Genomic DNA, 13349 nt, shown 5'->3' with positions numbered 1-13349 from the left:
TTTATATAATGACAAAAAAAAATAATTGCATCAAAATCTGTAACAAAAATTATACTCATCTCTTGATGGAAAAAAAATTCAAAAGATTTAATTTTTATAAATAAGATTCGGACAAGTAGAGTAAAAGAAAGAGAAATATTTAAGATATAATTATTAACTAATCAATTTATTAGTAATTTAATGATAATGAGATAAGATATCAAGAATAAAACACAAAAGACAGAAATATAATTATAGTTGTTAAAACTTAATTGGATTAGTCAATTTGATAAAAAAATCAGTAAATTAGACTCTAAATTAATTTGGTCCAGTATTTTAATTATTTAAGAAAGAAAATCGATCAAAACCTGATAGAAGAGATCAAAACGAATACAAATAGATCAAAAACGCAAGTCAACCATTAATAAAAGAGAACTCTTTTTTAGTGTTGATCGAAAAATATTTTCGATAAAAGTGAGTTGAATCGAAACGAGTCAACTGTGGTTTTTCGAGAAGACACGCGCGTAAGTATAAAGTTGGAGGTAATCGGCGCTGATTTGGATTTCGATTGTTTTGTTGATCGAGTGAGCCAAATCGAGTAGAAGACTTGATTCGAAGAATTGAGTAAGGCCTTCGAAAGGGTCGGTCGAATAGTTATGAAAGTGGAAAGTTAATAGCTTTTATTGCACGAGGAGATCATAGGGAATATCTACAATCATGCGGTGGAAACGGTTACCATGAGAGACTGCACTTCAAATTTGAAATATTGTATTTAATTTTAATTAATTGTAAATTAATCATCAGTTATGTAAGATTAGCCTATAAATACTAGGAAATATTAGTGAATAGGGATTGGAACTTTTACTCAGAAAAAAAACACTCAAGCACACTCACATCTCAGTGAATTCCTGAGTCTGCAATCGAGTTAACTTTTCTGTAGGGTTCCTTCCATCTTGATTTCTTTTCTTTCAAGTAACCTTTCAAGTAACCTTATTATCTCAAGTTTCTTTCCTATTTTCTTTGCCCAAGTTACCTTTCTGCACTTTAAATTTCTATGTCGAAGTTCGTTGATTCAATCAATGGAGTTTTTATTGTTCTCTTTTAAATTTTAATGCAAACTTTACTATTTTTTGCACATTTACTATTCGAAACTTTAATTTTTGCATTTCCTTCACAAATTTACAAATCTTCTCTACTTTATTTACAACACTTGTCTAATCAAAGACGCTTTGATGCACTTTTAGAAAACTGGTACTCGCACAGAGGAGTAAGTTTCGCTCCCAGATCATTAGATATCGAACCACCATCGATTTGCTAAAAATCGACAAAACACTTAGGTTCAAACTTGAGTTCTCTTACATGTACAATAACTTAACATTTCATTACATTTGTTTTTTTTTTTTTTAAAATAAACTCTTCTTCCCTTCTTCTTCTTTCTCCTCTTTCTTTTTTTTCTTTTTCTTCCAAATTCGCACACACAGATTCTTTTTGTTTTTTGTTATCGTCATCACCAATAATACCTATATTTTACAAACATCTTTATTAGTTTTGATTTTTTCTGCCGCCATCATTAAATAATTTTGATTTATTTCGATTCATTTGTGTGTTAATTGAGGTTCACTTGATGCTGCTGATAAGTATTGACTAAATTTTTTATTCCTTAAGTAATTTCAGTTTACTTTTTAGTTTAATTGAGATTTATTTGGATCCAGAAATGAATTCGATGCATTTTTGTTAATGATTGAGTATTTTTTTTAGAAAAAAAGAATGAAATTATTTATTATCACTTTATTCAATTGTATTAGATTTCATTCCATTCTATTCAATTTGTCTTGAAAGTCATTTAAACTATTGGGACAAATTATTCATCGACAATACACCTGGACTGCAAATGAACTAAAAATATTATTAAAGTGAAACCATTGTATAATATTAAATGAACCGAACATTGTCCATTATATAAATTCAAATTCAATTCAAAATGTTAGTTTTTGTTAGTAAAATGTTGGTATTGTTGGTGATTACGATAACGAAAGAGAGAAGGAGAAGGAGGAGGAAGAAACAGAAAAATAGAAGGAGAAGACGAAGACAAAGAAGAAGAGTGTTAGGGGGCAGTAAATTTTGTGATTTGTAGTCATCAAGTAGCCATCAATGATATTTTTAATGGTGTGAGATTTCATCCAATGGTGTGGGATTACTCACTTTTCTTTTGCTGGTTACATGTTAGCCAGAATTTAATAAAGTTGCTGGTCCCTTAGACTTTTCCGACAAAGAAATTGTGTTATTGAAACGTGCGTGTGATACATGCTGGTGTGATGAAAGTGATTTTTGTTGAGTTTAGGTCAATTTGATTGCCAAAAATACTTGAATGTGTAGTTGGACTATTTTTTTAAATATATAATATATACAAATTAAATTATACTTTTAAAATTTATATTTATTAATTATAATTTAAACAGTTTAATCAAGAATTTATTGATTAAACCAGGAAATTAATGAACTAATAATCCTACCGGGACTTTTTTATTGATATATGCATGAAAAATTCTTTATTTTCCATAATACGCACGGATGAAAATTTTTCCTAAATTGCGTGTGGCCAATTCGCAACCCTCATTCATGAAACAGAAATAGGCACCATTTCATGCAAGATAGCCACGAGATGGGTGCTGCATCTGACACACACCATGCCAAGCTCACTAGTCACGAAATGAAGCACTTCAAGGCTGACACACACGAAGTGATATAGAATAGTGGATATGTCATGGATTTCTGAATATCTGAGAACATGCAACCTATTTATTAATCAACTACAATCATTTAAAAATAGAAAAGTATCATTTATGTTCAGTAATTTTTTAATTAAAATTAGTTTCACAATAAAATTGATTAACTCAAGATGATAAACCATTAACAATTTTTTTAATGTTATATTTGATTGATTGGTTAAGGGTCCTATCGGATGGTTGGTGATGGTAACGAGGACCTTGAATCATCCAAAATTCGGCTCATTTCAGAAACTATTGTATAGGACAAGCTCGACGTACCACACATTGCTTGTTCAGATTGGCGCAACCTGAACCGGACCACAACAAAATAAATGACCGGGTTTAGTATCTATTATAGACGTCAGTTAACAGATAGTGACACTTGATTGATAAATGTTATTTTTTAAAAGGAAAGTCTTTTTTTGTTTAAATTAAAATCTCAGCATAAATGTTAATCCTTGTTGTTAATATATTTTTATTATTATAATCATTGTCTTCAAAATTCAAACTTTATGTATCAGCTTCTAAGATTTCACTTAAATCATAGTATCCAGTCTTCATACTCTTTTTTCTCTCAATCTTAATTTTTTTTCTCTATGCTAGTTACACTTCTAGTCCTATGTTGATCAACCATTTATAATAAAATTGTATAATATAATTGTTACGGGGCTTACCTAGAACCGGACGGTGGTTGGGCTTATTTGTGAGGCCCAAGCGTTGGAGAAGGGTGGTCTCCGACTTGGTTTACGTCTAGAAGCCGCCTCCGAGTTGTGTATGTGAAAGAATGGGGGTAGTACCTGCAAAGACACTCCGATGCCTAAGTCAGCATGGGGTTAAGCAGGTTAGAATGTATTGGAACTTAGAGATACCTGAGGGGTGTCAGGGTATTTATAGTGGTGATCCAATAACCACCGTTGGAGTAGTGCCACCTTTTTAGGTGGATAACCGTCCCTTTATCTAGGAATTGTTGGAATATGGCTTTTAGAAGTGGGTTGAGAGATTTTAGGAGCAGTTACTTATTTGAATAAGTGTTATCTGCCAGCTATCTCTTGAGCCCGACTTCTTTGGAAAGAAGTAGCAGTTACTTATTTGAATAAGTGTTATCTGCCAGCTATCTCTTGAGTCCGACTTCTTTGGAAAGAAGTCTGTGTTGAGTCCGACCTCTTCTGAAGAGGTCGGTGAATAACGAAGGCCAATCCTTGGATTGGACCTTTTGGTGTATTTGGACCTGGGTCATAGCGTTGGGTTAGGGTAGGAACAGTGCCCCTACTAGAGTCTGATCTCTTTTGCTTATGAGTTGGATTCGAGTATTGAACTCGGGTCTATAGCCGACGTGATTTTTAAGACCGACGTGATTTAAATTTCTTAACTGCCAAGTCTAATCAAATGTCGCGTCCGTTGGGATTTTCGCATTTACACGTAGGAGCAGTTACATTGGTAACGGCGCGTTTCTTTAATGATCGCATCAATTTACCCTTATGCTCCTACCGTGTTATAAATACTTTTCCCTCTTTAAACGACTTTTTTTTTTGCCAAGTCTTCTTTCTAGAATTGATTTGTACAACTCGTTCTTTCCGAGTTATTTAAGGCTTGTAGGCTCTATATGATTCCGAGTTATTTAGCACATCTTGCTTAACCAAAGAATATTTCTTGTCCTAGTTTCGTACAACTCGTTCAGTTCGAGTTGTTTTGAGGATACATGACTTGTTTATTTTGAGTCCTTTTAAAGTATCAGATCATCTTTATAACCATCGAACTTCGTTACTTTATCCATTGTGTCCTTGCTCGAGGTTGAGCTTTATGAAGTCAGACTCGAGCAATCATGTAGAAAGGATTTTCGAATGAAGCCTTTCAATGTTTTGTTCAACTCGTTCATTCCGAGTTAGGTGACTTGTTTTTATATACAAGTCACTCTTTTGGAGCATAACTAGTTATATATCAAGTTGTTTTGCACGATTTGTTTTAATACAAATTGTTTAGATCATATGGTTATTTTTTACTCGATTTTGTTCAACTCATGGGCTCGAGTTGTTTTAAACCATCAAGCCGTATTATAACCATTGGACACCAATTTGAACCTCGTCGCTTTATCCGAGCGATCATTGAAAAGACCAGCTCGTAATTTTTGCGCTTTGTCGAGCATAAATTGGCGCCTTAGGTGAAGGGATTATATGCTTATTCCCTCCCCTTTCTAGTTTTTACAAGGTTGTCATCCTTGTGTATGATACAACTCATTTTACCCAAGTTATTTTGGAGGATGGTTTTTACATTTTGATTTTGTTCAAAAACATTTACAATCCTTTCTTTCATTTTTGACTCGTTTCTATACGAGTCATTTGGTTGAAGGATTTTTGTTTTGATTTTACTTTAGTGATTCATTTTGATACAAATCACTTTTAAAGCTTTACTTTTAGATAGACACGACTTGTGCTTGATACAATTTCGTTGAAAATATGGTTGACTGGCATAACTCGTTTAATCCGAGTTATCCTTATGTTGTTGTGAATACTAGAACGAGTTTTCTTGGAACAACTTGTTTTTGTGAAATTGTTCCATCTTATACGACTAGGTCGTTTATTTTTAGAACTTGTAGAGATGAGATCGTGGGCTTGAGATTTTGTATGATCCATTTGTTATCCGTGTGGATCGAGTTGTTAAATCGTATTTATGCCTCGAGGGGCATATTTAGTTAAGTTACTTTTGCGACTTGTTCTAAACGCAACTTTTCAACCCGTTTGGCCCGAGCTGTTTCGAGGTGTTTTCTTTCCAATTCGCATATGTAACTTCTTTCCACCAATTGGTTCCTCGTCGCTTTATCCAGGTGATTTCTATACGATCGGCTCGTGATTTTCGCGGTTTATCGAGATTCAATTGGTGTGTATTAATTGTAGAAAATCAATTTTCATAAGGAATTATTTTATCTCCTTATGTTGGAGGTGTGTCGCGACCTGGGTAGTTCATCACCTTTGAGGTCGGACACTTTGTAGTAGCCCTTTTCAAAGATTTCAGTAATCTTGTAGGGTCCTATCCTTTTTGTTGTCAGCTTTCCTTCGCCCGAACTCAGTAGCCTGATATTTTTTCTTATCAAGATGAGGTCTTTTACGGCGAATCTCGTAGCCATCCTTTGTCTCAAGAGCTCTTTCCTTATCCGAGTTTGCTCTCGAATTTCCGGAAGGGGGTCAAGCTTTTCTTTTTGAACTTGAGTGTTATCAACTTCATTGTAGAATTTCTCAAAACCTCTTTTCTTATCTGAGTTTGCTTTCATATTTCTGGAAGGGGATCAAGTTCTTCTTTCGTGCTCTAGCATCATTGTAGAATGTTGTCTCTGATTTTTAATAATTTTGGACTTGGCTCTCATAATAAGCCAGTGCCCCTACTCGAGGTCGAGCTTCATGAAGTCGGACTCGAGCATTCAGTCATACCATTCTTGAATCTTACTATTTGTTGCTATGTGATTTTTACAAGTTATTTTGGACTCTCCTTATGGGAGGTCGGATAACTTGTTTTATACTTGTTGTGTCAACCTAGTAAGGTCGAATACTTATCTCTTGGCTTGAGGAGGCGTTCTTACAAATCACTATCCTTTTTCAATTTGTTTTAAACAAATTATTGTGAGTTTGGGTTTACATTTTCTTCGTGTTGATATTTGATTATCATCACGCTGTCCTCAAGTTATTTTTGCGATTCGTTTTAGGTTTGCCCCTTGCCAACTTGTTTTAGTACAAGTGGCTTAATGAGGTCAGACCACGATTTATATTTATAACTTCTTACACCACTTTGGATCTTGTCACTTCAAGTAAGAAAAAAGTGTGCATTAGGAAGTAAGGTGCGCTTTCTAGCTGTAGTATCCCTTTTGTTGTAGATATGGCACAATCTAGGTAGATTGTTTTTGAGTAAGTCGAGTATGTTGTAGTAGTTCTTTTCCAAGTCTTAAGTGACTTTGTTGGGATCTTTTCATTTTGGTGTTGGCTTTTCTTCGTCTGATTTTGACCCGATGTCATATTTTAGCAAGACGAGGTCGCCAGTTGAGAAATTTCTTCGTATGACCTTCTCATGGCCATTTATGCTTGGGATCTGGTTCTTGAAGTCGTACCTTGAGAAAGAGGTCGGATTTTTTTTTTGTAAGCTCTAAGTTTATCCGACCATGTTGTAAAGTCTGACCTTTAAAAGAGGTCGAATTTTTCTTTGTGAGCTCTTAAGAAGTCGGATTTTTATTTGTAGACTTGAATCCTCAGAAGAGATCAGAGTATCTTCATAAGCTTGGATCCTTAGAAGAGGTTGGATTTTTCTATTTAAGCTTGGAAAGAGGTCGGATTTTCTTTCTAAGCTTGGAGGTTTTTGACCTCTGATCTTTAAAAGAAGTCAGAATTTTCTTCTGGTAATTTTTGAAGTTTTTAACCTCATTGTAGAGTTGATCATAAAAGAGGTTGGATTGTTCCCTTGTTGGTTCTAAAGAGGTCGGATTCTTCTTAGCAATGAGGTTTTAGACCTCATTGTAGAGTCTAACCTTTAAAAGAGGTCGGACTTTCTTCGTGGGATCTAAAAGAAGTCAGATTTTTCTTTATTAGTCTGGAGGTTTTTGACCTTATTGTAGAGTCTGACCTTTAAAAGAGGTCGGACTTTCTTTGTGAGCTCTGCAAGAGGTCGGATTTTCTTTTGTAGGCTTGGAGTTTTTGATCTCATTGTAGAGTCAAATCTTTAAAGGAGGTCGGACTTTTCCTTCATGAACTCTGCAAGAGGTCGAATTTTCTTTGTGAGCTCCAAGCTTGTCCGACCTTGTTGTAAAGTCTGACCTTTAAAAGAGGTCAGACTTTTCTTCATGAGCTCTAAAAGAACTCGGATTTTGTACAGCCTTCTCCGATCTGGTAGACTTCTTTGAAGTTGCTGAGATGGTTTCGTGGATCAGTAGATCCATCATAGGGATTCATGTTGGGATGTAGAAAATTTTTTAGGACCTTTGTACGCATGACTTCTTTAGAGAAAAGATCATCCCCTCCAATGAAGACTGGGCCTTTGTCACCCCGACTTTCTTTTTCCTTTGGATCGGATTCCAGTTTTCTTCCTGGAAGACATCCATCTTTATTGGTGTGCAAACAACATCAAATTCTACCACAGGAATATTTCTTTCCATATTCATTGGCAGTGATGTAATTTGTGAGCAACCAACGAAAGATGTACCATGAGATTTTTTTTGTGTTATTCACTGCTCTGTTGTAATTGACATGTGAATCCACTAAAGAAAAAATTGGATTTATCACTCCATTGTCGGATTGGGTTGCATTCAAATTGGCTGATGCTGTATTTTTTGGAATAAGTTGGAAAGAAAGATTTCATTGTTTTTATCAACAATGTTTTCCCTTCTTTCTTCAATTATTGACTAATATGGGATATTTTATTTATTTATAAAACCTGTGTATTTGGAACATGCAAGTGCTCCATTCCATGAGTGGGTATCATGGATTTTTTTGAGATTGTAAGTCGGCACAGATATCATTATCCATCCTATTTCACGAAGAGGTTGGGATTAGTCACGTTCCCTTTTCCTCTTTTCCTCTTTTCCTCTTTTCCTTTTTTTTTTTACGTAACTTCTTTTGCCAATTGAATTTTTTGAATTGAAAATTCTTTTATTCAATTGGCTTTCGAGTTCGTTTTTTTTTTCACATAACTTCTTTTGCCGATTGAATTTTTTGAATTGAAAATTTTTTTATTCGATTGACTTTCGAGTTCGTCTTGGTTTGCTTTCTACAATGGCCTTGGGACGGTGCTTTCTTCTCTTTTATTTAATATATTTAATCCAATTTAACTGTAGAAGTAGAATCATCATCCCTATTTGATATCCTCTGCCAATTGGGAGAAGTTTTTACGGGATTTTTGGTATCCATAGAAACTGTATTCCAGCTTCTTTTTAACATGCTTGTATCTTATTCATGTCGAGTGGTTGTCTGACTATGTTGTTGATCATCCGCCATTATCAAGAGTTGAGCTCCAGGTCCCCGACAACAGCGCCAATGTTACGGGGCTTACCTAGAACCAGACGGTGGTTGGGCTTATTTGTGAGGCCCAAGCGCTGGAGGAGGGTGGTCTCCGACTTGGTTTACGTCTGGAAGCCGCCTCCGAGTTGTGTATGTGAAAGAATGGGGGGTGGTACCTGCAAAGACACTCCGATACCTAAGTCAACATAGGGTTAAGCAGGTTAGAATGTATTGGAACTTAGAGATACCTGAGGGGTGTTAGGGTATTTATAGTGGTGATCCAATAACCACCGTTAGAGTAGTGCCACCTTTTTAGGTGGATAACCGTCCCTTTATCTAGGAATTGTTGGAATATGGCTTCTAGAAGTGGGTTAAGAGATTTTAGGGGCAATTACTTATTTGAATAAGTGTTATCTGCCAGCTATCTCTTGAGCCCGACTTCTTTGGAAAGAAGTCTGTGTTGAGTCCGACCTCTTCTGAAGAGGTCGGTGAATAACGAAGGCCAATTTTTGAATTGAGCATTTTGGTGTATTTGGACCTGGGTCATAGCGTTGGGTTAGGGTAGGAACAATAATAATATAAATTTGTACTATATAGTATTTTTTATTATCATTAAAAATTTGATTCAAAATAATAAAATTATATAATATAAAATTGTACTATTTAGTATTTTTTTCATTATTATTGATGATTTGATTTCAAATAATAAAGTTATATAATGTAATAAAATTATATAATATAATTTCAGTCGTGGAATGGGCCAACTTGTGTGCTGCGAGTGAGTTGGCCACTTCGTGTGTGTCGGCCTTGAAGTGCTCCATTTCATGACTGGTGAGCTTGGCATGGCGTGTGTTAGATGGCAGCACCCATAAAATAGTGCTTATTTCCATTTCGTGGGTGAGGATTACGAATTGGCCATGCGCAATTTGGGAGGAGTTTTCATCCGTGCGTATTATGGGAACTAAAAAATTTTTCATGCATATATCAATAAAAAGGCCATCCTACCGGTTCGATCACCAATTTAATTCTACCAACCACGGATATCGGATAGCCTTGGTCATGATAAATGATTCCCGGATTGGTCTAACCGCGAACCAAACAGGAATGCGGTTCGGTTTAGTATAAAACTGGTAATTTTAAAACCGTTTATAAACTGCTAAACCGGCTGAGAACTTGCCGGTTGGACCGAATCGGTACCCCACCAGTCTCTCCCCTTTCAAGCTTTCCCTCAGGCAGAGCTCTTCCCATTCTTCCTTGAAAACCCTAGCCTCCATTGCGCCGCCATTGGTCTCACCGCCGCCGCCTGGTTTGTCGTGGTCGTTCGCCAAATCTCCTAGTTCGTCGTGCTCGAAGGCCTTCCCGTTCGCCTAACGCCAACGTCTCCAGGTCTTGCTCCAACGTTGTCCGTCCGTCGTGTTCGTCGCCAGATCGCCAGCGTTCGTCGCCAGCTCCCCGTCGTCCGTCTCCATCTCACCAGGGTTCGTTGCCAGCTTCCCGTCGTCCGTCGCCCGTCGCTCTCCCTCAAATCTATGGTCACTGCCCTCGCCGAAGGTAATGCCTCGGATGCTCAGTCAGTTCTCGGTGCTTTTTCTTGGTTGATTGGCTCTGCTCATTGCTTGATGATAAAATTTTAACTCTGTTACTGGCTTGTTCTTGCTTGTTTTGGGTTGATTAACTCTGGCTTACTGATTGATGATAAATTGTTACTGGCTTGTTCTTGCTTTTTTTTTGTTCCTGTTGTTAAATTTTGTTAAAGTTTCTTGATGATAAATTTTGTGCTCATTGCCTAAAGGAATACTTGTAATTTAATCATAAAATGTAACAAATTGTATATTGAAATGAACTCGCATAATCATCGTCTTACTGACATTTTAGTAACTATATTTTACTGTTTTAGCTCTTAGAATCCAGGTGATTATCATTTCCGCCTGTGTTAATACTATTGAATACAAGGAAACACAGAAATGATATGTGATTAATCACTATTATGTCAACTTGAAAGTAATTGTGTGCAAAGTTTGAATGTTGTTAATTTTACTTTATGCTTAATACCAACAAGCCTCACTTTTTGACTTAAAATTTTACTGTCACTATGCAATTTGATTTATTGGTTAGAAATCACCTTCTAGAACCTTTGGGATTTCATACTTTAAAATTGAACCTTTGTTTATTCATTGAACTTTCATAGAACTAGTTGTTTATGATCCCTTTTTGAAGTAAAAAAAATTGCAGTGCTCACTGCTAGTGTTTGTTTTTCGTTTTTTTTTATGCTTGGTTCCGAAATCATATTGTGTTGTGTTTTTATTGAATGATTATTGAATGTTTTGTGTTTTTATTGAATGATTAATTAATTATTGATTAGCTCTGGCTGCTGAATTGTGCTCTCTGTGGATCTGAGATTCCTGAAAACAAAAGTTGCATTCACATAGTATTTTGATGCAAAATAATATCATTACTAAACCTTTACATGCAATGATTCGGACTTGAATATTGTAGTTGTCATGCACCTTGGTGAGAGCTTTACCTTCAGCTAAATGTAGGCTGTCTTCAAATTCTGAGTGGTTTACTAAATTGTGTTTACTTATTTTGCATTCAGAGTAAGTGGTCTTGTTAATCTTGGGTTGGATTTTATGTTTTAAAAGTTCTCTTCAGGTTATTGTTGGTATTTTTCTATTTTCCTATTTGGGTTTTTTTTTTTTTTTTTTAATAGTTACTATCTGTTCCTTTAGATAACAGGTTTACTCACATTCAAGATTTAAATTCATTCTTGGTTGGTATTAATTTATTTAAAAGGAAATATTTGTACTGTGTAATATTTAGCCTTTGGATGCACTTGCTTTTTAATGTGTAACTTCAGTGAAGAAAGTTCAAAATCACACAATTCCAATCCTTTCAAGTTTCAAAAGCAAAGTCACACAACTTTTCACTATAAAATCAAATGATTTTTCCCTCTTTCCGTTAGGTTCAAGTTTGACTTCATTGCACAGGCCTGGATTTACAGAATTTTATGATCTGGAAACTTGGAATTTTTTATTGTAACCTGAACAGTGTAATGCACAATGATGTCCTATTAGTTTCTTTGGAATGCTGATATTTCATTAATTTTTTCGCCCTTTGGGAATGTACATATTCCTAGAGTGAATGTACATATTCCTAGAGTGAATGTTGTTGTCAGAGTCTTTGTTTTGGAAAGTGTTTTTAATTCCTTGTTAAAATATGGTGGTGCATCTAGAATTCTGCTGTTGAAATTCAATTGTGGCTCCTCTAGGATGATTTTGAGTTTTTGACAAGGTCTGCTGAGTTTTGTTTGGTTTGGTTTTAGATCTAGAGTTCAAAGTATTACATGAAAAGAAGTGAATTTGCAATTGATAAATTTATACTATTGATTTGTAATTTGATGCACTAATTATTTTGCTTTATAATTTAGGTGCATTGATTCTGGTCAAGGTTGGCATGTACTTGGTTCTATGAGTTTCAGTTCTTGGAGGTAGTGTCACATGGCCGCATATGATGAGAGAAAAGTTTGGGGATGGTTGTTCGTGTCAATTGGCTTTCTTTACTTTACCGTGTACTTCTTTATCGCAATTATTTCCAAGGTTTTGCCTCCGTCAAATATTGCAGTGATATCTGCCATGCAAAATGATTGGTAATCTTCACAACTCTTAAGTTCTACTTTCTAATTCAAATTATTTTTAGCATATTTATTGATCTATGGAAAGGATTGGCATTGCATTATTTTTCACAATAGATTTTGTTTATAGATTTCATGCCCTTAATATGTTATTGTAAAATACATAAAAGAGTATGCCCTTTCATCCTCTAAACCAAAATTTTTTAACACATGTAAGGGTATATGACCCTCCAAACTCATTTCTGATTGATGAGATAGTTGTACAGAGAAATATATCATGGAAGTGGGAGATACAATCTGATCTTTTCTTTATTGATTACTTTTTAATGTTTGGTGGTCTGTTATTATTCAATTTTGTGTAGAGACAAAAACTTTTTGTAGCTTCTTTGTATTTTCTATGGCTAGCTCCTTGGTTCTCCAGCATATCTAAACAATGATCTATTTTGGACACCACAAAGGCACAAACATTCAAAACAATGCTATTATCCTTGTTTTGATTTCTTTAATCAACAATCATTATAACCATCATCAATATTGCTATTATTGTTACCTCCCCTTTGGCAAAGGAGCGTGAGTGTTATTAAAAATTCATGTTTTTCATTTCTGTTTGACTAATACAACAGGTATTACTGCTTCTTAGTGCCGTTGACTCTCCCTATAATTGTGGTTCTTGTATACTTCCATTGGCTTAGCATGAAGATGTTCAAGCATGCTTAACTTTTCGCCAGATTTCTGCGGTGGAATGAAATGCTGGCCCAGCGGAGCAACATGCCCCTATAACCATACTTGTCAGCCATGTAGAACTTGCACTCCTCTAACCATACTTGACCAAATTAAAGGATATAACTTTATTTAAATCATCTTGTGATATATTTGCCTTCTCATGATTAATCATAAAGGCTATGCATTTTGTATATTGCATTGTGGCGTGTCAAAGGTCATTCTTCTGGTCGGACTTTGGATCTTGTGTAATTTACTCGTATAATTGTTTCTCCTAAT

General features: G+C 35.3%; 1 long non-coding RNA gene across 1 annotated transcript; it reads left to right on the top strand.

Moving 5' to 3' along the window:
• LOC107612859 lies at positions 9826-13122 on the top strand. The gene is made up of 3 exons (XR_001613865.2): positions 9826-10270; positions 12147-12365; positions 12974-13122. It is a non-coding gene; the product is annotated as an uncharacterized LOC107612859 (long non-coding RNA).

This window comes from Arachis ipaensis, chromosome B08 (genome assembly GCF_000816755.2).
Source record: "Arachis ipaensis cultivar K30076 chromosome B08, Araip1.1, whole genome shotgun sequence".
NCBI classification, from domain to species: Eukaryota; Viridiplantae; Streptophyta; class Magnoliopsida; order Fabales; family Fabaceae; genus Arachis; species Arachis ipaensis.
The sequence above is the reverse complement of the archived record's forward strand: the minus strand, read 5'-3'. Positions and strand labels throughout refer to the sequence as shown.